Source organism: Muntiacus reevesi, chromosome 7 (assembly GCF_963930625.1).
Source record: "Muntiacus reevesi chromosome 7, mMunRee1.1, whole genome shotgun sequence".
In the NCBI taxonomy this organism is placed as follows: Eukaryota; Metazoa; Chordata; class Mammalia; order Artiodactyla; family Cervidae; genus Muntiacus; species Muntiacus reevesi.
The window spans coordinates 57,125,758-57,152,474 of NC_089255.1; the positions used below are offsets into that span (position 1 = coordinate 57,125,758).

General features: G+C 41.0%; 1 pseudogene; it reads left to right on the forward strand.

The window, feature by feature from the left end:
- The first annotated feature begins 2,615 nt into the window (after positions 1–2,615).
- On the forward strand, positions 2,616–26,717 carry LOC136171827 (aromatase-like; annotated as a pseudogene).

Here is a 26,717-nt window from a genome sequence, read left to right on the forward strand (position 1 = left end):
AAGTTCAGTTAGGTCCCATTTGTATATTTTTGTTTTTATTTCCACTACTCTAGGAGACAGATCCAAAAATATATTGCTGCAATTTATGTCATAGAGTATTCTGCCTGTATTTTCCTCTAGGAGTTTTAAAGTATCCAATCTTATGTTCAGGTCTTTAACCCATTTTGAGTTTGTTTTTTTAAATGGTGTTACAGAATGTTATAATTTCATTCTTTTACATGTAGCCGTCTAGTTTTCCCAACACCACTCTTTGAGGAGACTGTCTCTTCTCCATCATATATTCTTGCTTCTTTTATTGTAGATGAATTGAGCATAAGTGCATGGGTGTATTTCTGGATTCTCAGCCCTGCAGGACATTTGGCTTTAAGGCCAGTAGGGCTACTTTTGGGAGAGCCAGAGGTCTGTGGCAAATAGAGAATCCAGTTCTAAAGGGTGGACATAAAATCTCACAAGCTCACAGACCAAAGATAGAAGCAGTCACTTGAAAGGAGTCTAGGTCAGACCCACTTGCTAACCTTGGAGAGCCTCCCAGAGACACAGGAAGCAACTGAAACTCAGCCTACGGACTTCGATGCTGGCAGCAGTCATTAATGAGAGCACATCCTACCAAGAAACACTGGTGCTGGTAATCACCATTGTGACATTCTCTGCCTAGATGATCAGTGCAGGGACCTGCCCTCACCCACTTGCGAGTCTGCCCGAGTCACAGGAAGTCCCAGTACATCCAGTATCCCCTGGGTGGGGATACTGCCCCACTGTCCTGCTGCTGAAGGACACCCTGTGCACCCAGCAGCCCAAGAGCTGGCCCTCCCTACCAACAGGCCAGCAAAGCCCCAGCAAAACCCCAGACCTCCAGGATTCTGAAGCTAGTCATCAGACCCAGACCACCCACCAGAAGGCCTACATTAGCCCTAAATCTGGCCTCACCCACAAGGGGTTAGGCCCTAGCCCTTGCAGGCTGACACAAATTCTGGGTGTCAAACTAGGGCCCTGCTGCCAGAGACCCTGGGACCCAGCTCTACCCAGTAGGGGGCCAGCACTAGTCTTGAGAAGCCCCCCTCTGCCTTGGCACTGACCACCAGCAGGCTAACACCTAAGGACCTAAGGAAATCCAAGAACCTTCCAACCAGAGACACAGATCCACTCAACCAGTGGGACACCCCTAGACCTGGGATCTGGCCTTACTCATCAGCAGGTGGACACTAGCCCTGGGAAAACCATGGCCCCACGGCTAGCTGTGTTAGGATCTGGTGCACTCACCAGTGGGCTGTCACCAGCTCTGGGTCATCCCAGACTCCACAGCCACCCAATTCCAAGTGAGGAATTGGCCCTGCCCACCAGTAGGGGGACATTAAGCCTCGCACTTCTGAGCTATGGTCCCACCCATCAACAGGCTGGCCCAGCTCTAGGAGTCCTGGACCCACAGGCAGCTAGCCCAGGACCAAGCTCTGTCACCACCAGACCAGCATTAGCCCAAGGCCCCCCTTTCCTGGGGCTTCAAAGCCACTTCATGACCTGGACCTGCCCACCTACAGATGGCAGTCTGATGAAGTCACTCAGTCGTGTCCGACTCTTTGCAACCCCATGGACTATAGCCTACCAGGCTCCTCCGTCCATAGGATTTTCCAGGCAAGAGTACCGGAGTGGGTTGCCATTTCCTTCTCCAGGGATACACAAGGCAGGGTGCATCTGACCTTGGTGCAGCCACGTCAATCACCACGCCCACAGTGATCAGCCTGCCACAACAGAGAGACTCACGCAGCCAACATAGAGGGCACCCCTAAAGTATATTGCTCAGGTGACCAGAGGGCAGTGTACTGCTGGGCCTGCAGGACATTTCCTCATAAGGAAATCCCCAAGATTAGAAACAAAATCATCATACCAAATACATAGGGTTAAAAACAGTGGGTTAGGCAAAATGAGGCTATAGAGAAATCTGTTCCAAATCAAATAATAAAATAAATCCCCCAAAAAGTAATTAAGTGGAAATAAGCAATCTACATGCTGAAGAGCTTGAGGTAATGATCATAAAAATGATGAGTCAGAAGAAAACTGAAGAGTGAGAAATTAAAAGTTCTCATTACTGTAAAAAGCTTACTCTTTGGGGAAAGTAGTTTTCAGCAGGAAGGGGGTGAGGGAATGTTTTAGGGCAAAAAAAAAAAAAAAAGGTTGCCTCCAGGGAAAAGATTGCCTAAACAAAATGCTGATGAAGTCATAGAATGACTCCATCTCTGGAATAAGTTACATTTTCATGTACTTCAGTAAGAAATTTGGCTCTTAGTTAAGAATTCAGTCACTCTACCTACTCAAGGGCAAGATGACAAGGTTCTATCAGAACAAGCATCTAAAAGAACACGATACTTTGCAAAGGTCAGAAATGTTGCACTTCAAACCAAAAGCTCTCTCTCTTGGGATTGGTTGTTCTGACTTGAAATCACAAATTTGTCTTGTCTAAATGTCCCATCACATTATCAAACAAAGCACCCATCTCTATAGCACAGCATCCTCTGAAGCAACAGAAGTCCTAGATGTACCTTTGGGGGATTCTCTAATTTTCCTGCCTCTTGATTTCTACAGGACTTTAAATTGCTTCCCCTGAGATCAAGGACCACAAGATGGTTTTGTAAGTGCTGAACCCAATGCATTATGATGTCACCAGCATGGTGGCTGAAGGTGTGACTGTTGTCAGCATTGCAATGCTGCTGATCACTGGCTTTCTTCTGTTGGTTTGGAACTATAAAAACACAACCTCAATACCAGATAATACAGCCATTTAGTTCTATATCTAAGGAGAATATTTTCTTGGGGTTTTGGTCCATGAGGGTAAAACAATTTTGAAAATGGCAAGGAGTAATTCTGAGGGTATGGTTGAAGCCACAATATATTAGCCAATGAACTCAGGTGAGTATTTTTATAACAATCATCACATGTATGTGCATGTGATGTACATGTTAAATGAAAGCATTAAAAATACCTTAGATAATGCCTTCTAGTTTGCATTTTGTTTTTGGTAAAATATACTTGGTAGAAGTATCCTTTAAAGTAAGTTTAAGATGGAATAAAACAAGGTAAAATTCCAGGACTGCCTTTGCTCTTTTGATTCAAATTCATTCCAGCTTTGCTCTGAAGGTAAAAACACCTCTGGAATGCCTCTTGTCCTGTCTCCCTCCCACTTCGCTCATCCTTGTCTCTACTCTCTCCCATCTTGAAATGATTCCTTCTCATCATCCCACCCTTTATTTTCTTTTATTCTTGGGTGTGGTAGTGATGGTGGGGCCACCATAAAGGCTAGATAGGCCCTGGACAGTGGAAGAAAAATGGTGACCGCTGTGGATCCTTTGAAACATCACACCCTGAAAGAATCTTCAACAAGCTCTGTGGATTAATTGGCAGATGAACGGTTAAGAAAGCTGTGCTACATAAGCACAATGGAATATTACTCAGCCATGAAAAAGAATGCATTTGAATCAGTTCTAATGAAGTAGATGAAACTGGAGCCTATTATACAGAGTGAAGTAAGTCAGGAAGAAAAACACCAATACAGTATACTAACGCATATATATGGAATTCAGAAAGATGGAAATGATGACCCTATATGCAAAACAGCAAAAGAGACACAGATGTAAAGAACAGTCTTTTGGACTCTGTGGGAGAAGGCGAGGGTGGGATGATTTGAGAGGGTAGTGTTGAAACATGTATATTATCATATGTGAAGTGGATCGCCTGTCCAGGATTGATGCATGAGACAGGGTGCTCAGGGCTGGTGCACTGGGATGACCCTGGGGGATGGGATGGGGAGGGAGGTAGGAGGGGGGTTCAGGATGAGGAACACATGTGCACTCGTGGCTGATTCATGTCGATGCATGACAAAAACCACTACAATATTGTAAAGTAATTGGCCTCCAATTAAAATAATTAATTTTTAAAAATTAAAATTAATTTTTTAAAAGTATAATATAATTACCTAGATAATTCTAATAGAAACCCCACCACTCTACACTATCAGATTAACAGAATTCTCAGAAATATCAGACTGTTGCGCAGTTTTCAGGGAGAATTCCTCATAGCAGGCATGTGTACCCAGTCCAACAAAAAATTCTATGAGTCAGTCAACTGCTTATAGTGTTATTAGAACAATAACAAGATTAAGATTCCTTGACCTAAGACTCCCAAACTTGTTATTGCTATATAGACATTAACAAAGACCTTCCATTTTAAGGGCAAAAAGAAAACCCTGACAGTCTTTTCCGCATTAATTCAGTTACTTCAAAGTTAAGTAATAAATCTTGTTTGTCAGATTTGGACTTTGACATCCAATTTAAATAATTCACACAAAGACTTATCTAAATTACCATCATTATACTGTCTCAGACAGTTGAGTAAGTTTTGGCCCCAAGACTAATTCACTGACAGAATGGAATTAAGAAGTAAGATACAGAAATGTTATAACTTTACAACAGAACTCCTAAAATCTTTCCAACACACTTTTGATTAACTTTTCACCATCACCCCTGAAATCAGGCTACCAGGTTTATTCTCTGATATAAGCAACAACAAATCCCCTGGCTGCTCACCAGATTCACGCTCTTTACAATTCTGTCATCATCTACATCAGCAAGGGTATGAGGGCCACTGCTCTTCAGAAAACCCATGTCACCAGACTCAGACTCTGGTCGAGACACTGATCAGACCCACTACCTCATTACTCAATGCTTTATTTTGTCTAATGAGGTTTCACTTAAGATTCTCTTCTTAAACCAAACCTCTCTGGGGGAAAAAAAAAAAAACAACAACAAAAATGGATGCCTTCTGTTTGGACATTGTCTTTGCAGACCACATTTCTCACAGTTAAAAAGATGACACCAAAATCACAAATCAATTCAAACCTACCCATTCCATTAACTGATGCTTTCAAATCCAAAGTTTTCAGACAAAACTCGGCAACCAGACAAATCTGTCAACTTCTCACTTGTTCTCATTTTCATTCCTATTCTCAGAGGGACTGATTGACTTGTATCTGACACCACTGATACCATTTAACACAGCAAGAATATAGTAGACATCTATTCCGGTCCATTCAGACTGAAATTATTAAGATCAAAAGGAAGTGGTAAGGTACAGAATCTGGACTACTTTTAATTCATAGAGTTATGAAGAGCCTCATGTTAACTTGTGTTGTTGTTTTAATTATTTTGTGCGTGTGACTCACCCACATACACCAGAAGATGTAAAAGGACATTTGGATTTATAGGAACAAGAACAGCAGTATCTTAAGCACTTGCTCTTTTGAGTGGTGCTGAAATACTGATTGTGATCTGATAACTTTCCTAGGTCCTGGCTACTTTCTGGGAATTGGGCCCCTCATTTCCTACGGCAGATTCCTCTGGATGGGGATCAGCAGTGCCTGCAATTATCACAAGATGTGTGGAGAATTCATGAGAGTCTGGGTACATGGAGAGGAAACCCTCATTATTAGCAAGTAAGCCTGTTGATAATTGGGGATATATTTAAAAATCAAGGCTGGGGTTTTTTCATATTAAAAAACAAACTCATTCTGATATTTTGATGTCTATTGCTAAAGATATCTTTTTATTACTTAAGTCAAGGATGACACCTGCAGCTCAAGAACTAAAGCAGTGCTTCTCACCCTGGCTTCTATTCAAAACCCCACAGTCCTGGCTATAAACCCAACTCTTACAGTCTCCAGTGCGGAGGGAACCCAGTCATCAGAGGATTTTAGAGGTCCCCAAGTGATTGCAACATGCTGCAGAGCTGGAGGGAAGAGAGAAGGTAAGAAGCTTCCAGGACAGTGGGCTTTTCCCTTCAGTATGGGGAAATACTGAAGCAGGTTGTAGTGGATTTGTCTAATTTTCTCCCCCTGAAGTCTAGGTCAGGTGGTGGAGGTGCAAGACGAGACCTGGAGGGAAGAAGGAAGCACCTGAGAAAGGATCAGGTGATCAGGACAGAAACTGCTTGCAGACACTAGATACTCAGATCCCCAGATAAATGCCCAGGAACCTCACAGGCGATTCCGGAAATAGGATCCTGGTCACAGCACGTGGTGTCTGACCAGTCTGCACCTTACAGGAAAGTGAACTTACCGACCCCGACACTGTCAGCTGCTTACTTTGCACTGAGGACACAGACAACAGCCATCTTCCCTGCCCCTGGCTCCATCCCTGCTCTCCCAGCTTTCCCCCTGTCCTGTCCTCACAGGCTTTTCTCTGGTTGGAGTCTCTGTGTTCTCTATAATTGCCTCTGAGCCGCTCAGATTTTGTTGTTAAGGCTGAGCTCCCCGCAGGAATAGGACGTGTTTGTCCCCATCTCTTTCCCTCGCTGCTCTTCAGATCCTCCCAGAACTTCCTGTACCTCTTGAAGAGACCCCACTGGACCCCAGAAAGCTTTTTCTTTGAATAATATGCCAGGTCTTCTCTCTTCTGAAAGTTTGACATCTGTCGTCATTACAACTGTGCTGAGATTATGGCTCAACTTTTCAGATCAGCTTAGTTCTGAAGTGGTGGGGGCTCCAGAGCTTTGGGTGGGGGAGATGTCAGGCACCAGTGCTGCTGGGCTTCTGCCTGAGCAGCGAGCAGTGGCGGGGGGAGGGCATTTGATCGTCTGTAGGTAAATTGTGCACCATTCCCCAGGCAGGGGTGCTGTAAATAATGAGGGGTCACAGACACTTCATGCCATAAGTATATATTGGTGTTTGCAAGAATATCATAAAGAAGAATGTGTGTAGCATCAATAACAGGGAGTAGCACTTAATACACTATCTGGGGTCAAATTGGCCCATCTCCTACTAATTTAAATACTAATTATTGTTATAGTATTCATATACCTATTTTAATAGTGTATAAATTTATCCCCATGTTGTGGGATTTTTATGGTAAAACTCAGATAGTTCCAGGCAAACCAGGATGGTAGCCCACACTATTATCAGGTAGATATGTGCTGTACAGAAAATGAGGTGGGTGGAACTTCTTTCAGATGGGGAAGAATCAGGATTCCATTTCAGATATGTTGACTTGACTTGCCTAGCACCACTGAATGGAATATTAAGAAGGAATTTCTGACCATCCAGACCTTCCACTGTAGTCAGAAACTAGCAAAGGAGCTGAGGAGGAGAGCCAAACAGAGAAAGGAGAACCAGGAGAGAGTGGAGGTCTGAAAGCCAGGTGAGGAACGCATGTCAGGGAGGATGGAACTGGCAAGTATCCAGATAGTGCCACATGACTAGACAGAGATGTGAGCATTGCATTTAGCACCAGTGAGGTTAAGGGTGACCTTGACAAGGGGAGTTTCAGTGGAGTTCTGGGGGCAAAATGAGACCACTGTGGAGAATGGGGAGAGAAGAATTGGAGGTGGCAGATACAAACTCTTCAAAGAGTTTGCCCTAAAGGAGGCAGAGGAAAAGAATAAGGCTGAAAGGGGTATTTGGTCCAAGTCTTTTTGTTTGCTGAGATACAAGATACTATGATATGTGTGCTTTGGTGGGAATGATGAGTCACAGAGGAAAACCATTGACGCAGCAGAAAGAAGGAGTGTGCCAGGTGAGATGACAAAGGAGTGACATGTGGAATTGGCCTTGAATAGGGATATGGAAGTTCATCCCCAGTAAAACGGGATGAACTAACAGAGAGATTAGCTCATTCCTAACCCAGGGATTGAACCCACACCTCCTGTGGCTCCTACATTGGCAGGCCGGAGTCTTTACCACTTTACATTGGCAAGTCCTTTACCACTGATCACTAGGAAGCCCATATCCACGTGCATCAATAGCCTTTTCTCCAGCCCCATACAGCTGCCATGAGCAAGCACAGACTTAACTAAGAGTTGGCTTTAACCAGGGTTGAGTTTTTACAAGGCAACCAGGACAAATTAAGCAGAGGCTCAAGGGAGTTGAGGATGCATGAAAGGGAGAGACTTTACTTACAGACAAGAGATACTTCTCTAACTTTCTAATAAGAAAAGTTCAAATGAACAGGAAAGTTTGAAGAACAATTGCCCTACTTTTTGCCCCCTGACCTTGACCTTCTGAAGAGACCATGTCAGTTGTCTTACAGGATGTCACACATTCCATCTTTCTTTTAATGTTTCATTATGATGTCATTGAACATACTCTTCTATTCCTGGTATTGCTTATAAACTGAACACCAGGTCTATTAGGCTCAACTCGATTCAGGCTAACTTGTAAGAATACTTTCCCGTTTAATCCTATACACTTCATATTGCATCACATCAAGAGACTGGGGAAGGTGGTCTCATAGTGAGAGGGTAACAGGCAGGAAGGCCAGGGGTCTCCAAACGGAGGAAAGAGGCTGCAAGTGCCAGACATTTTTATCTCTCTTAAGTGGCAGGAGGAAACAAACCAGCGATATTTTTTCTTCTCTATGCAAATTTAAAAGGAGGTTTCTCTTAAAATGCTGTGTTGCCATGACACCTGGTTTCACCTGAAGCTAACTACTTTCAAACCTTGAGTTAACCAATACATTTCTTTTTCTTATGGAAATGTTGTCTTAAGCTATGACTCTGTCTTCAAGTTGGTTCTGCCAAATGGCCCAACCTACTTACTTAGGTATTGTTCCCCTAATCTATGTAAACGAAACTGTTGGTAATCTGCCCTTCTACAAGATTCAAGTCAATCCTTTTATGGCCAGGGATGAATTATCTGCTGCCATTCTAAGTTTTATGACATTCCTTTCTTTTCATTAACAGATTGTGAGCGACTATATAACAATAATGTATCCTGCCTGAGGACAGTCTCTGGATTAAACCTTCTGGCCAACTCTGTTATCTTAAAACGTAAATTATGGGAGTAGGTCTGGTGAGGTCTTTACAACCTCCAGACATTCTTTGGATTCATTGGAGAGTATATAACTCCATTGCTAATACTAGCAAAGGGGTACTCTTTTGCCCCCTTCTGATGCATATGTCAGAAGCTTTCTCTATCTCCTTTATACTTTATTACACAGAAATAAATTTAAAAAAATAAAATAAATAAAAATAAAATAAAAAATTAAAAAAATAAATAAAAAATAAATAAATAAAACTTTATTACACAAAAGCTCTGAGTGATCCAGCCTTGTCTCTGGCCCCGGATTGAATTCCTCTCCTCCAGAGGCCAAGAATCCCGCGTCTTATCGTTCAGCAACAACCTTTCAATATTATGGATACTAAATTTGATCAGCTTAGGGTGGTTGCAGTCAGGTCTCTCTGTTAATATTCACTTTCTCTTGCAGTGACCTCAGTATGAGAACTGAGTAAGAATATTAGAGGGCAAAGGAAAGGGAAAATGTGATAGGATTGATGGAGTTGTGAGTGACAGTACAGAACAGGCCTACAGGAAGCAAGTGTTTTTTGAATGTATGGTACCAGTTATTCCATTGATTGTCTCCCCATATTTCTAGTACTCATCAATCTTGAACCTCACCACAGGTCTGTGAGTTCTTTAAACTCAGAAATGAGGGTGGCTTCTGTTTACCACCGACACTAACTTCCTGGTTATTTTTTATTTTGAAGAGACAATAGGTTTGCCATCTTTGGAGATGGCTTTTGACTTCAGTCATGTTTCAAGCAGGATAATGACTCCGGGGACAGGGCATCTTACACTGTCCACTATCCATTCTGAGCTTGTGGATTCTCTGATCTCTCCTCAGTCAGTCAGTGTAATATCTCCCTCACCTGCTGCTACAGGCTGGCCCAGCTGAGGGAAGGAGGTCTTTACAGTTCTCCTGAATGTCAGGAGAGCTCTGGGCTAGTGTCCTTAGCTCCTCACCAACATTCCCTTCATCATTTTCCTGATCTATCCAGCCTATTTATTTTAAACCCTAAAGAAGTGTATGTCATTTCTGTCTTGCCTACTTTGTTCTTTGCCAAGTCAGAGCCTGACTCAGATCTGTCTCTAGCTGAGATATTGGCGCCCCCTGGTGGACAATTGATTTAACCGTTAGCTCTTTATTAGCTAACACTAAGTTGGGTTGAAGTTTTTGTTTTTAATTTATTTATTTTTAATTGACTTCCCTTGTAGCTCAGTTGGTTAAAAAATCTGCCTGCAATGCAGGACACCTGGGTTCAATTCCTGGCTTGGGAAAATCCCCTGGAGAAAGAAATGGCAACCCATTCCAGAGTTCTTGCCTGGAGAATTCCATGGCCAGAGGAACCTGGCAGGCTACAGTCCATGGGGTCACAAGAGTCAGACATGACTTAGCAACTAAACAACAACAAATTTTTAATTGGAGGATAATTGCTTTACATTACTGTGTCAGTTTCTGCCATCCATCAACAAGAATCAGTCATGGATATAAATACGTCCCCTCCCTCTTGACGCTCCCTCCAACTTCACCCCATCCCATCCCTCTAGATTGTCACAGAGCACTGGTTTTGGCTCCCTGTGGGTTGAAGTTTTTAACTGGGCAGAATTCATCAAAACATTTGGACACACCAATGCATTTTATGATATATCCAAAAGCTCTAAATGTCAGAGCAGAATAATAGTATTCTGTTTGTCCTCTAAGAACTTTAAATTTGTTGATCCTAGTTTGTGCAGTAAGAGTATACAAATGACTTACTTGCTGCTTTGATTATAGAGTAAGGGGGGGAATGGTAAAAATAGCTAGAATTCTGAAATCTATCAATTAATAAGAAGTTCAGTCCTTTCTATGGCATGATGTCTGTACATAGGGCAAAATTTTATCTGTGTGTCTACAAATAGAAGTATCTGGATTCGTGTCAGTATTAAATATATGATGGAAAAAATAAAGCTACCCTACATTTTATACTAAAGAGAACTATCCTCTTATCCTTTATCCTCTCAATTGTAAATTATTTAAATGATTGACTTTTCTTGCCAATGCCATACCCTAACTTATAAGCAGTCTTAATAAAAAAATCTCAACAAAGTAAGGCTCTCTGTAGAAGAATTCTGTGCCGTTGTCCTATGAAGACAATATTCTCTGCACACGAGGAGGCCCCAGTATGTCTTCAGCTAGGAATTTACAACATTCTATAAGGCTCCTTGCTTATTGTGCCCAAATTAGACTGGGATTAGGAGTAGGAAATAAGTCCTGGAGAAGGAGATGGGTGGGGAAGGGTTGCCTCCACCTTCCTAGTTGCTCTGAAACCCAGTTCAGGGCTAAAGATTTGGGCATGTGAGTGAGGATAGAAGGCACAATAGTGGAAGAAGAACTGGGAAGTTCAAGGAAGCCTGGGCTATTGGCAAAGTCCCACGGATGCCACATCAAGGGCTATCTAATGGCTCAATATATCCTATGTCTTGGGAGAACTCTGTGACCCTGAAGACCTTGGTGACTCATGATGAATGTAGAGCTCCGGGAGAGCAACTGTCACCACCACACAGAGGCTTCCAGGCCTACCCAAGTCAGTCAAGCTCAGGGCAGAGGTACCTAGGTATATCCTTCAGTCCCAGAATGATACCCCTGGAAGGGCCAGGCCTGATTACAGACTCTGAGGAATGGGTGGTACAAGGCAGAACTGCTGCTTCCAGACTAAAGTCATGAGACTTCAATTATTCCAGCATCTCCCAATTCTGAGGTTCCCTTATGCGGGGAGGCAGGGTTTGGGGGGCGGTGGTGGGGAGCAAGGAAAAGGGCACTGTCCGGAGTGGGGCTGCTTCAGGGTTGGAGGCTCCTGGAAACATGGTGGTGTGGAGGGTACATTTTCTTTCAGGCTTGCAGCTTTGACCACATTAGTGGATGATATTTTAGAGACTTGCTATTAGAGAAGGGCAAATAACAAATAACTCTATGTGTGTGTTGTCTGTTGATCTTTAGTAATGCTCAAAGAGCTAGTAGGTAGAAATGTTTCAACCAGAGAAGGAGGTTCTTTTGCTAACACAAAGAAGGAGGTGCTCATTTAATTTAATCTGCATACTAGAAATTATGCACTAAATTTAGATCGACAGACATTTTCTACGAGAGACACCAGGTCAGCAAACTCATCACACTGAGTTCTCCTGACCCTTAACAAGTAACCCCAAGGTTTGCTCTCTCTGTAGGTCCTCGAGTGTGTTCCGTGTAATGAAGCACAATCATTATACATCTCGATTTGGCAGCAAACTTGGCTTGCAGTTCACTGGCATGCATGAGAAAGGCATCATATTTAACAATAATCCAGTTATCTGGAAAGCTGTCAGAACTTACTTTATGAAAGGTATTCAGGTGTCTGGCTAAATTCTGCTCTTTTGTCTATAAATATGTCTTATGAAATCATTAACTTCTGCTGCTTCAGTTTTGAAATAGTCAGAGCTAGGTTTCATTATGGGTTTCCCAGGTGGTGCTAGTAGTGTAAAGAACCCACCTGACAATGCAGGAGACGCAGGTTCAATCCCTGGGTCAGGAAGATGCCCTGGAAGAGGGCATGGCAACCCGCTCCAGTATTCCTGCCTGGAGAATCCCCATGGACAGAGGAGACTGGAGGGCCACAGGGTCGCAGAGCTGGACATAACTGAAGCGACTGAGCACAGCACAGCATTCATTACACACGTACTCTGTAACAGGCACTGTTTTAAACACTGGATACCTTAATCCCACAGCGACTCCATGTGGTAAGTATCACCTACATTTTGCAAATGAGAAAACTGAGGCATAAAGAGGTTAAGTACCATGCTCAATTTCCACCATTAATAAAAGGTAGCACAGAAGAAAATCTCAGAGCCGACATATTTAACCACTTCAATTTGGTTCTTCCTGTTTCTACATCCACCTTATGGATGTGACAAAGAATTGGCTTGCTGTACACTTAATGTCACTTCAATTAAGAATTTAGTGTGTCAGTCATATAGTTCATTTAACAGAGCAACATGTTTGCTGAACCACTGGCTGACATCCCAGATGTTTTAACAGAAGGCAATTTGCAAATAACTTAGAGAATTTTAGAACTGAGAAGTGGTGCATTATCTCTTCCAGCCTGTGAATTTCATACTTAAGTAAATACATTTCTAGAAAGCTTGTGACTTTCCCCCAGGCAACACAGCCAGATATGGAAGAGCAGAAACTAGATTCCAAATATCCTTATTTAGTGATTTATCTCTTTACTATACCCTGCTGAAACTGAAGTCTTTGCCTTCAAACTACACATTCCTTATCTTACAGTTTTATGAGTCAAAAGTCAGATGTGGGTCAGTTCAGTTCAGTCATTCAGTCATGTCTGACTCTTTGCAACCCCACGGACTGCAGCACGCCAGGCTTCCCTGTCCATCGCCAACTCCTGGAGTTTGCCCAAACTCATGTCCATCGAGTCAGTGATGACATCCAACCATTTCATCCTCTGATGTCCCCTTCTCCTTCTGCCCTCAATCTTTCCCAGCATCAGGGTCTTTTACAGTGAATTGGCTCTTCACATCAGGTGGCCAAAGTATTAGAGCTTCAGCTACAGCATCAGTTTTTCCAATGAATATTCAGGATTGATTTCCTTTAGGACTGACTGGTTGGATCTCCCTGCTGTCCAAGGGACTCTCAAGAGTCTTCTCCAACACCACAGTTCAAAAGCTTCAATTCTTTGGCACTCAGTTTTCTTTATGGCCCAACTCTCACATCCATACATGACTATTAAAAAAAACATAGCTTTGACTATGTGGACCTTTGTCAACAGAGTAATGTCTCTGCTTTTTAACATGCTGTCCGGGTTTGTCATAGCTTTCCTTCCTAGGGGCAAGCATCTTTTAATTTCATGGCTGCAGCCACCATCTGCAGTGACTTTGAAACCCAAGAAAATAAAGTCTGTTACTGTTTCCATTGTTTCCCCATCTATTTACCATGAAGTGATGGGACTGGATGCCATGATCTTAGTTTATTGAATATTAAGTTTTAAGCCAGCTTTTTCTCTCTCCTCTTTCACTTTCATCAAGAGGCTCTTTAGTTCCTCTTCACTTTCTGCCGTAAGGGTGGTGTTATCTGCATATTTGAGGTTATTGATATTCTCCTGGCAATCTTGATTCCAGCCTGTGCTTCATCCAGCCCGGTATTTTGCATGATGTACTCTGCATAGAAGTTAAATAAGCAGGGTGACAATATACAGCCTTGAGGTCCTCTTTTCCCAATTTGGAACCAGTTTGTTGTTCCATGTCTGGTTCTGACTGTTGTTTCTTGGCCTGTGTGCAGATTTCTCAGGAGGCAGGTAAGGTAGTCTGATATTCCCATCTCTTTCCCATTTTCCACAGTTTGTTGTGATCCACACAATCAAAGGCTTTAACATAGTCAATGAAGCAGAAGTAGATGTTTTTCTGGAACTCTCTTATTTTTTCTATGATCCAGTGGATGTTGGCAATTTGATCTCTGGTTCCTCTGGCTTTTTAAATCCAGACTGAACATCTGAAAGTTCTTGGTTCATGTACTGTTGAAGCCTAGCTTGGAGAATTCTAAGCATTACTTTGCTAGCGTGTGAGATGAGTGCAATTGTGCGGTAGTTTGAGCATTCTTTGGCATGGCCTTTCTTTGGGATTTACGATGTGGGTCTCATGGGGCAAAAATCAAGACACTGACAAGATTGTGTTCTTTCTGGAGGATCTAGGGAGAAAGTGTTTTTTCGACTTTTCCAGCTTCTAGAGTCTGTCCATTCTGTTTATATGTTTGAAATGTGGTTTATACATTTAAAATGAGGTTTCAAGCTCTTGAATGTAGAGGCAAATTAGACATCAGCCTGGGATTGATATTCATGCATAGGATTTATTCATGAAGGAATACTTTTTTTTTTTGGTCCCACTTGCCCATGTGACAGTCACCCAGGAAACAGCATTCCCACCTTCCATATCTCCAAGTCACTCCTAGTCAGAAAGTGTGCTGCCAACCCAAACTTCCTTTTTATATATGGGTGAGTGAAAATGTTTAGAATCTTCGACCACTCACCAGGTCTCTTCTTCTTCAGAGTGTGCCTTAAAGGGCTTCTGCAGCACAGCTGATTTATTTTATTTGAGGACTTTGACTTTACAATACAATTGAATGAAAAATACAGGAAAAAAAGATAGATTACTCCTAAAGAAACCTTATAGCAACCTTGAACAAAAGAGAAAGCAGGACTTTAAGAGTTAAGTCTAATATTAGACCACCTACCATCAAAATTACTAACTGCTCAGATGGTCAGGAGCCAAGGGAAGAGATCAGAGCCATTTCACTCTACCTGGTTTCATTCATCCTTTCATCCACTCATTCCAAGGGCCACCATGTTCTGTGGACATGAATTATAAAGCTAATAGGTTATTACTGCACTTAAAGTGTTTTCAGTTCTATGAGGAAGATGGCTCAAACAAAAACATTTTTTTTGAAGTTTTGACATCGAGTACATTGGATGTAGTTTGAGGAAAAACCAAAATTAAGAGAAAGGCATATTTGGTCATTTATAAGACTGTGCACGTGTGTGTGCTGTCCGACTCTGTGCAGCCCTATGGACACAGCCTGTCAGGCTCCCTGGTCCATGGGCTTCTCCAGGCAAGAATACTGGAGTGGGTTGGCAGACCCTTCTCCAGAGGATCTTCCAGACCCAGGGACTGAAGCCGCATCTCCTCCACTAGCAGGCGGGTTCTTTACCACTAGTGCTGCCTGGGAAGACTAACACTTTACAAATGTGAACTACAATTAAACAGGAAGCACCTTAGGTATAAAAGTAAGATCCAATTTGAATAGTCCTGTATCAATATTCTATCACCCACTGAAACATAAAATATCACCCTGGTGAAAATCCAAATCTTCTTTAGGGAGAAATGTATATAATAAATATAGAAAATCACTGATTTGTAACTTTATGACCACCAGTACTAAAGATTTCATTTGCAGTCTCTCAAATGATTTGTCATAGGTAGAATACAAGTTTAATTTTGTGTCATTTGTTCTAAAAATATTCATTTTTCATTCATCCATTCGTCTATTTTTAATAATAAACATGATACTTGATACTGGACAATTAGTAGAATAGAGAAGAAAATTTAAAGATGAAAATTTCAACTCATTTAATAAAAATCTGTGGTCAGTTAAGCTCCAAACATAAAAAGTCAAAATTGCCTGACTGGTTGTGTGCCCTGGAGTTGGAGGTAGCTCACTCTGATGTTGTCCCCTTCAGCTTTGTCCGGCCCTGGCCTGGTGCTCATGGTGACCATCTGTGCTCCATCACCAAGCATCTGGACAGGCTGGAGGAGGTCCGCACTGACCTGGGCTATGTGGATGTGTTGACCCTCATGCAGCGCATCATGCTGGACACCTCTAACATGCTCTTTCTGGGGATCCCCTTGGATGGTACTGAAATTTTCATTCTCATGACTTGACACTCAGCCCTTTACTAAACGGGGCATGAGAAGGATAATGAACTCAAGGAAAGATACACTCTTTTGTACACTGTTCTTCTTTAAATCTTTCTAAGTATTCCTAAAGTGTTTTCCTGGTATGTCTGCCTTCCTCACTTAAAAGATCATAAAAATCCATAGTGCGGGCCATTTTCTATTTCTTTTGTATCTCTCCTCATTGCTCTAGGAAATAGGATAATTCTACTCAAACACATCTATTAAGTTTCTAACCTGAAACTTAATAGATATGATCATTTCATTTGGTCATAAATACATCTAATCAGCAAACCTATGTATTTAATCATTACCCACCTTTTGGCCATTCTTTTGGCCAAAATATAGATACACACACACACACACACACACACACATATATATATATGCATATATACACATACATACACAAATAAACATTCTATCTCTCCATACACGCACACACATGTGCACGTGCACACAGGTACACACACATATACATATACACACACACAACACATAAATGGACAAACACACCTCTCCCTCAAAGTCACTAAGCATGAAAACTTTGACTCTATCTATATGATGATAAGGGTACTGCTGCTGCTGTTGGAAATGATGATGATAACTATCATTAACTTTAGTATCTACTATGTGAAAGCAGTATAAAAAGCTGCTTCACATAAAGCTTGTGATTTAACATTTATAACAACACTAGAAAGATATTTCACTTAAGAAGATGCTTTCCTCACTACACTACAGAAAAAGATCATTAAACACACATATGCAACTCTAACCAACAAACGAACAAATATCAATCATGTGGATTCATTCCATTCTTCTGTTGTCAGCTTAATGTAATTTCTCCTGATTTGATTTCTAACAGTGTTCACTGATTCATACATTCTTTCAACTAATATTTATTGATTGCCTATTTTATGGCAGGCTTAGGTTCTTGGGTTAGAGTAGTGAACTAGATAAAGTCCTTGCCTTCAAAGAGTTTACATCCCAGTGGACATATGGACAGTAAACAAGTAACTATCTAATAATATTTTAGGCAAAAATAACTGCCTTGGAAAAAAAGTAGGGTGTAGGGCTATAAAGTGAATGGGGGTGGCTGGAGACAGGCCAAGACTACTGTGGAGAGAGAAGGTGGTCAGAAAGGCCTCTGACCCTCTGATTTGGAATGGACATCTGAAAAAAGCCCCAGATGAAGTGTGGCCCTGAACCCACTGCAGATCTGAGGGAATAACATCACAGGCATAAGAACAAGGCATGATTTTCACACTCACCCACACCAGCTGAGCTATCACACCTACTCCCTGATCAACTACATTTGGACAAGCAAACAAGTGATAAACCCTCCCTTTTTATTCTCCACTCTCCTCGCCTCCTCTCCCCTGCTCTTTAATTATTCATTACAAGAGTCACAGGACCCCTGTCTGACTGACATCAGGATGGGAGCCCCATATGCTCTGAGGACTTTAGTCACAGCCTCTTACCTGGATCCCCTTTCATATGGGGGGAGTCCTATATGAAAGTCCTGTTTGCCTTTTCTTGCCACACACATCTCTCCTAAGGATTGACAGGTACCTATTTTATGGGATTTTTTTTTTTTTATTAGTTGGAGGCTAATTACTTCCCAACATTTCAGTGGGTTTTGTCATACATTGACATGAATCAGCCATAGAGTTACACGTATTCCCCATCCCAATCCCGCTTCCCACCTCCCTCTCCACCCGACTCCTCTGGGTCCTCCCAGTGCACCAGGCCCGAGCACTTGTCTCATGCATCCCACCTGGGCTGGTGATCTGTTTCACCATAGATAATATACATGCTGTTCTTTCGAAACATCCCACCCTCACCTTCTCCCACAGAGTTCAAAAGTCTGCTCTGTACTTCTGTGTCTCTTTTTCTGTTTTGCATATAGGGTTATTGTTACCATCTTTCTAAATTCCATATATATATGTGTTAGTATGCTGTAATGTTCTTTATCTTTCTGGCTTACTTCACTCTGTATAATGGGCTCCAGTTTCATCCATCTCATTAGAACTGATTCAAATGAATTCTTTTTAACGGCTGAGTAATGACAGGTACCTATTTTAGAAGTCCCTTCTTCTTGGTTCCCCACTAGCCTTGATCCATAGGGGGTTAAAGTAAAGTGCAATGTACAGCTCTCTGTTAACTTACGGATGCAGACTGTGTGGCTAAGAACCTGTATAATCCATACAGAGTTATATGTATTTCCCCCTGCTCACTAGGTCCTTGTTAAACTCTCAATGGGCCTGAGGGACTCAGCGCACCAATAGGAAAGGACACGGCCCTGAGGTCAGATAGGACTGGGCTCCAGCCCCTAGGCTGCCAGCCACACTGGCTGTATGGTGTTGGGCAAAGTTCTTCATTTCTATGAACCACAGATTCTGCATCTGCTTATGTCTCTTCCCTTCCCATGTATATAATCTGAAAAAATAAGTAGTTATCTTTTCCCTGGGATTCAATTTAATTAAAAAACATGCATTAAAGAGCTGACTGCACAAGACACAGGACAAGGCATTGAAGATTCCAAGATGAATTCTACACACTGGACCGAATTATAAACAACAGAATGCGAAGGCTTTTTGCCATGCCAGGTGCCAGAACTGAGGCCATAACAGTTTTAATTACTTCTTATTTCCCATGATCTGGAAAACAGAAGGTGTTGAAGGCTCAGTCTAGGAGAAGGATATGAAATTCTAAGCTGTGTCTCTAACACAAACTTGAAAACTGTAAACATCTGTGATTAATAAGTAGGATAAATTAGTGTTGATTTGTTTGGTGACATTCATGTGGCTGAAACACCCACTGCAAGCAGAACCTTGTCCTGCTTAGAGTCCAAAATGCTAGGAGAGTCTACAGGGATCTTCTCTCATCAGCATATCCTTCTTGGACTCATATTTTTGCTCACAAGCTCTGATCTTTTTCTGTTTTTCCAGAATGCACCATCGTGGTTAAAATCCAGGGTTATTTTGATGCATGGCAGGCTCTCCTTCTCAAACCAGACATCTTTAAGCTTTCTTGGCTATGCAGGAAGCATGAGAAGTCTGTGTAAGTACCAGATTTTAGAATAATTATTGATGAGACTGATTGATGTTGGGTCTTAGCTATTGCTGGAGTCTTTGTAAGTTTACTTGTCTCCAAAACCACAGGGATTTGTTGATTAAGATGCTGGTGAAGCACTTCTTACAGCGCTTCAGGCCCCTGTGACCGGACCACAGAGGAAAAGGTAGCCTTTGGCCCAGGGGTGCTTTTCACCTGAGGTTGAGAGCCCCATCTCTGGACCTAGAACACTGAAGTGTGTTTTGAGTTGAAGAGAAGGGTTGGCTGAACCTATCATTATTATTTGTCAGAATTCTCTATGCATGTCTGAAGGAATGAAAACCAAATCATTTTGTTGCTGTGCTGCTTCTGAATGAATTTTACTTAATTCAACTTGTAGGAAATGACAGTAGTCACAAAATTTTTTCATGATGAATTTTTATAAGATGTCTTGTTTATTTATGTATCTTATATTTGGAGGGATCCTAAAATTGTCATTATTGGGTTTGCTTTGGTCTCAGATTACCCTAGTAGAAGACTGTACAGATGCCTAATGGCCTACTGGATAGTCATTGGGTTTTTAGATATGAGTAGCCAGCCATTAAATGAGCCACAACCAGAGGAAAGCCCAGGGGATCTAGAAGTAGACAGACCTGGTTTCTATCCTATCTCTACTGCTTGGTAACCAAATGATCTTGGGAAGTTCTTTGAAACAAATTATAGCCTACTTTCCATAGTGGTATATAGGTTAATTAGATCCTCTATATAGGGTAATTAACTCAGAACATTGCACATAGTAGGCAGTAAACATGTTATCTCTCTCCATCCCTCTGTTCATATCGTCCCCAGATGTCCAGAGTATCTTAAGTTCTCCAGTGCCTTAAGTTCCTAAACTTGGTTGAAAAGCTAACTTCATCATGTTTGCACATTTTGAAATTCAATAATATTAGTGTCCAGGAAGTCAGTTTCATGTTGCTCTTACATGTTCTCAAGTGGTCAGTGAGTATCAGGTGGATCATTTGGACACATGGTCCTTTAAACACTTCTCTTTCTTTTAACCAGAGCTTACTGTGACTTGAATCAAGAAGGTCAGTGATTCATCTCTTCACTGTGGTCAGATTGTGTGGTGGTCTGAAAAATCATACTGAACCACAGCTACATTACTTTAGCTTCACTATGGTCAGCAGGCCCATAGAAACTTACTGCATGAAAATGTATAACAGCTTTCTTTGTCTTCTTTGAAATTAGCTCAGCAACATTCCCTCTCTCTATAAATTTGCCAATGGTTAGTGAACTAGGTAATATCTTCTCTGATCTAAAGCACTAAAGACCTAGAGAAATCTTTTAATCTCCACCCGCCCCATGCCTTTGCAATAACACCAATACTTTTACTGTTGGGGCATAATTGACACATAACATTATGCTACTTTCAGATGTACAGAATGATTCAATACATTAATATACTGAGAAATGTTCATCACAATCTAGTTAACATCTTTCACCAAACATAGTTAGAAAATTTTTTCCTTGAATGAGCACTTTTAAGATTTACTCTCTTAACAACTTTTAAATATGCAAAAAGCATGTTAACTGTAATCACCGTGCTGTATATTACATCCCCATGACCTATCAATCATATAACTGAAAGGAAGTTTGTACCTTTGACCCCCTTCACCCATTTCACACCCAAACTACAGGCAGCATCCATGGCAATCACCAATCTCTTCTTTTAACAAAGACTTGGGATTTGGGCTTTTAAAAAAATATCCAATATATAAGTGAGATCATAAAGTATCTGTCTTAATCATGCCAAAATTTTTTTAAAATATATATTTATGGATAGGATTCTGGGACATCTACTTCCATCCCTAGATATTCAATCTTATATTTTTCCCTCTTTGAATCTCCAGTATTACAAAAGTATCATTTTGTACTTTTTATTTTCTTAAGTATAAGGTTTTTTCAGTCTCAGAATACATTGAAGGTGTTTGTGGCCTACACTAGGAACCTAGACACAATTATCCTGTACAAAATACATTCAGAGTTCTAATAGATGCGTTCTTTTAAGTTTGTAAGTCAGAGAGTTTTTATTTTCTGAAAACTATCACTAAACTCAATTCTCCTAGTTTTTAATGACAAACAAGTTCTAATACATACATTTAATTAGGAGCAATTTTAACCTGAATAGGAGGAATCCCAATGGATATTCATAGGCCCCTGATTCTGACAAAGGGAAGAAGCAGATACTTAGAAATGGATTCAACTCTATCAAGACATTCTCTATGAATTCAAAGTCTAAGGGCATTTCAGTACATCCCAGGCTATTTGGGGACCACTGCTTAGGTAAGTAATGTTATGAACATTTTAGACCACCACTGAGTGAATATAGGAGACACTCAACAAATATTTGCTGAACAAATGGCTGGGTAGATGAATAAATGAATGTGAATATATCCCTGCTATATATTTGGAATGATGTGTGAGTGTGTGCCTGTAATCATACTCACAGACATACACAATAGTAAACGTCCTTATTTGGAATGACACATTAAATTACTCTCCTGAAGAATCTCTCTCAATGGTTAAACATCTTCCCTGAGAAACCAAAAAAAAAAAAAAGAAGAAGAAGAAAACCTTAAAAATAGCAGGAATATTAAAGAATATTCCCTTACTTCTGCTAAACTGGAGTGAACATAAAGGCTATTTAGGTCAATTGAGTATTTAAATGTGTAGGCAAATGTGTCAACAAGAATTTGAAAGAAAGATTTATTGTACATTTAACCTAATACAGAATAGTATTCCCTGAAACTAGGAAACAATACAATTATACATGAATGCATATACTTAAAGACAAGAATAGCAGAATAGAGATGTCAAGATGGCCTTAATGTTCATCTAGTCTGATCTCTTCACTTTAAAAGAGACATACATCTCAGAGACTAAAAGTAGGTTATGTGGAAGGACAACAACCTGGACCAGAAACTTGACTCTTCTCCAAGGTGTTTTACCATTCACCACACTCTCAAAATGCAGAAACCTATTGATGTAACTAGTCATTCATTCAACAACTATTTTGTCAGTGTTACTATGAGGCAGAAACTTCAAGGCATGAGATAAATATCAAGAGGAATAATTCCTGTGTAGAAGAGGAATCTCAAGTTTAATCATCTTTGAGGTTATGCAGATAAAAGTGGCCTAAGTGGCCTGAGATAAAGAAAATAGAAGTGCCCATGGCAGACTGGGGTGTGCATGCTCCTACCAATGGCATTCACTAGCTTTGGGATTTGATGTTTAATTTAAGCACAGTGCTGGCCCAATCAAATATCAGAAAACATAATTGGATTTAGCATTTTGGTACCAGTTTTCAACCCTTAACCACAGATTACAATCTTGATTTTACTACCAGTGCTGAGATATATTGGTTAACTCTGGTTCCTTAACTTGATATAACATATATAATTTAAGGATATTTGCAAAGAATTAAGTATAAACTCAGTTATTCATGAACACTAATGGTTTCAATTAAGCAAATTTTAAATGGCAATATTCATAGGCCCCTGATTCTGGCAAAGGGAGGAAGCGGATACTTAGAAATGGATTTAACTCTATCAAGACATTCTCTATGAATTCAAAGTCTAAGGGCATTTCAGTACATCCCAGGCTATTTGGGGACCACTGCTTAGGTAAGTGTGGTCATATCTGTGTACAAGTAGGTAATATGTCCCATGATTTTTCAAGCAAAGATTTGAAAGATGAAATGAAAATTCTGATAGGAAAAAAAAAAAAAAAGACACAGTATTTTCATAGCAGAGAAACTGGAAGACTCTATGGATTTCGCCACTGAGTTGATTCTGTCTGAGGTACAGACCTGCACTAACCATAATCCCTCACAACATATGTGTGTTACTATTTCTGTATAGGCGTCTAAAAATTCCCTATTAAGTGTTGCATGTTTTTGCTCTTGAGTATCTGTTCCAGTACCTATCATGTCCAATCCAACAGGCTACTATTAGACAATCAGGTAAGACTTTAAGTCTGAAACATCTGCGTCTGCACAACACAAAATATGAAAACCAAGAAGTCCAAAGACACTAAACACACGGAAATCTTTGGTTATACTGTGCAGCTTTAGACTGAAGGTTATTAATGCAAAAGTCTATCATCAATCCAAATGATGCATAATTCCTACAATTTCATTTTATTGAGGTGATTGATCCTTGAATGCCACTTCGCTTCCTGTTCTGACCTTTCTTTCACTTTCCCAATATGTCTCCCCTTTTCCATTGTTCAGAAACATGGAGAACTGACCACAGAGAATGTAAACCAGTGCATACTGGAAATGTTAATTACAGTACCAGACACTATGTCTGTCTCTGTGTTCTTCATGCTGTTTCTCATTGCAAAGCATCCCCAGGTTGAAGAGGCAGTAATGAAGGAAACCCAGACTGTTGTTGGTAAGAATTTATCAAACAGACAAGAGAGATTAGAAATCAATTCCTTCTGAATATCAGTTTTTATCTCCTAATAATCTTATGGCAAAACCTTTCTAGAACCCACCCAGAGAATAATGAAGCAAGTCATTGTGTCATATTTACATTATGCCAAACAGGTATCAGTGTTTTTCTGATATAAAAAAATACATGCTGGTTGGAAAGAAATCAAATAATGGAGAGATTTATAAAGCAGAATGTAATATCCCTTGATCCCTCCTACACTTATCTACAGTCTTGTTCTCATTCCCTAAGGAGAGTCACTATTGAGGGGCTGGGTTGGTAGAGTTCTCTGATCAAGTGAGACCTCTCCTGAATAGAGTAGTTGTACAAAAGCAGAGTTGCCTCGGGACCCTGGGTTGATTTTCATTCTGCAGAGGTGATATCCCATTTGAGAATGCTTTAAAGTTTTGCCAATTCTGAGGATAAATTGAGCCTCTCTGACCAGTATGGAGCCAAACAATCTGAGACTGTGGAGGTGTCCACCAATTCCCAGCTCACCTGGGACTGATCTGAGGACCTCCTTTTGTGTGGTGGAGAGACAGGGTTTTTGCCACTCTGTCGCACCAGGTTGTCCTGGATGAGATGGGGAGGAGGGACAATCAGAGATATTTTCTGACAGATGACTGCACAGGATCCAGAAAAGAACATTTCCTTGAATATTATTAAAGTCACCATCTCTCTTTGACTAAAGAATTAACGTCTTCTAGAACTGAAAATAGGGGACAAAGCTCAAGAACCACAGAGGTAGCTGATAAATGTTTGAAGCAGACTGAGTAGGTCTACATGATGTCTCAGAGAGGAGTTTCTCTATAGAGCTCCTCAGCCACTCAACCTCAGCCAGTGGCTGCCATGTGGAGATGTGGGTCCAGTGTTACCTGGTCTTATTTTTCTACAAGTCCAGATGTCTCAATGACATCCCTCAGATGTTAAGATAATCAACTTCAAATTTGACTTTTCATAAGACTTGGTGGACCAAACATAGCATATTAATATATTAGAATTATATATATAAATTTTTTCAAACTGACCTATAGCAACACTGAAATTAGCATGACCTCCTTTGTCCTTTTTGTCTGCTTCCACAGGTGAAAGAAAAATAAAGAGTGATGATATTCAAAAGCTAACTGTGGTAGAAAACTTTATTAATGAGAGCATGAGATACCAGCCCATCGTGGACCTAGTCATGTGCAAAGTCTTAGAAGATGATGTCATCGATGGCTACCCAGTGAAAAAGGGGACTAATATTATCCTGAATCTTGGAAGAATGCAAAGACTCGAGTTTTTCCCAAAGCCTAAAGAATTTACTCTTGAAAACTTTGCCAAGAGTGTAAGGGTCCTTTCTTAAAACTGAGTGTGCCACCCCTGAAAGAATCAGCTGTTAAATCCCCTCTGTATTTGTGTTTGTACATCTCATTCTATTTACTCATCCCTTCCAGCATCACCAGGAGAGAACACAATTCCCCCGGCTAGAACATGCCCATCAGTTCTGTCCTCAAGCCACGGAGGCTGGCTCTCCAGCTCTTGGAAATGTCTTCATGGAGGGCACATGAGAGATCAAGTGTGAACAATTCAGGCCCTTAATTTGCCTAAAATGAGATGAAGTTTGTTTAACCAACCCACTTTTCCATTTAAACTTATCACTTTGTCGTCATGTAGATTCAGCTGTAGATTCATCTATGATGATAAGATGGAAATCAAATGAGAAGAAATGATTTGGTTTCTGCAGTCTGCCTTTGATTCACCAAATGGCCCCACAAGTACTAGTCTCTATTCTAAACAGGACTTGGTGATTAGAACTCCCAACTTGTTCTTAATTGAGGTGTACTGGAGATTCTGCCTCTGTTATGTCAAATTCTAGGCAATGATTCTTTTTAAACCTGAATTATCCATATAGTTCATTGCATACCCCAGTTTTCAATTTCCATATGGGAAGAGATATGATCTTAGTTAAACCAGTTCTCTAATTCACTGTACTTGCATATAAGCAACTCATACCACGTTGCCAACTGGTCGAAAATAACTTACTAAGTATCCTTCAAGTGCCAGACAATATGTAAGCCCAAATGGAGACAAGACAGAGAGGTGTGTCCCTTTAAATATTTGTATAACAAAAAATATTTAGATTCTTGGCATTAATAGGACAGGAATCCACACTTTTGCCTAAATTTGTCCTTGTCATCAGGTTATATGGCCTGGGACAACAACAGTCTTTGCCTCAGTGACTGGCAGAACAGCAGTAAAGATGTGACCTTCCCACAGAGCTAGCTGAGTACTTTACATGAAAATGTAGCTGGGAATTATTGAGGTTGTGTCTGTATCACAAAGGGTGAATCAAACTGGATGGAGAAAGAGTCTTATCTGAGTCATAGTCATTCCTGTCTGTGAGGAAGCAGTATGGCCAAATCACTAAAACCGAGCATTCTGACTGACTGTGTTTTCAGGATGAATCAAACGGAGATGCATGACTCTAGCCTTTACTACACCCACTCCAGTGTTCTTGCCTGGAGAATCCCAGGGACGGTGGAGCATGGTGGGCTCCCATCTATGGGGTCACACAGAGTCAGACAAACTGAAGCGACTTAGCAGCAGCAGCAGCAGCCTTTACTACTCTGGCTAATTGTCTGATCTCTTCCCAGGTTCCTTACAGGTACTTTCAATCATTTGGCTTTGGGCTCTGGGCCTGTGCGGGAAAGTACATCGCCAAGGTGATGATGAAGGTCATCCTGGTCACCCTTCTGAGACGCTTCCACGTGCAGACTTTGCAAGGTCGGTGCGTTGAGAAGATGCAGAAGAAAAATGACTTATCCTTGCATCCAAACGAGACCAGCAACTGGTTGGAAATGATTTTCATCCCAAGAAATTCAGACAAGTGCCTCGAGCGCTAA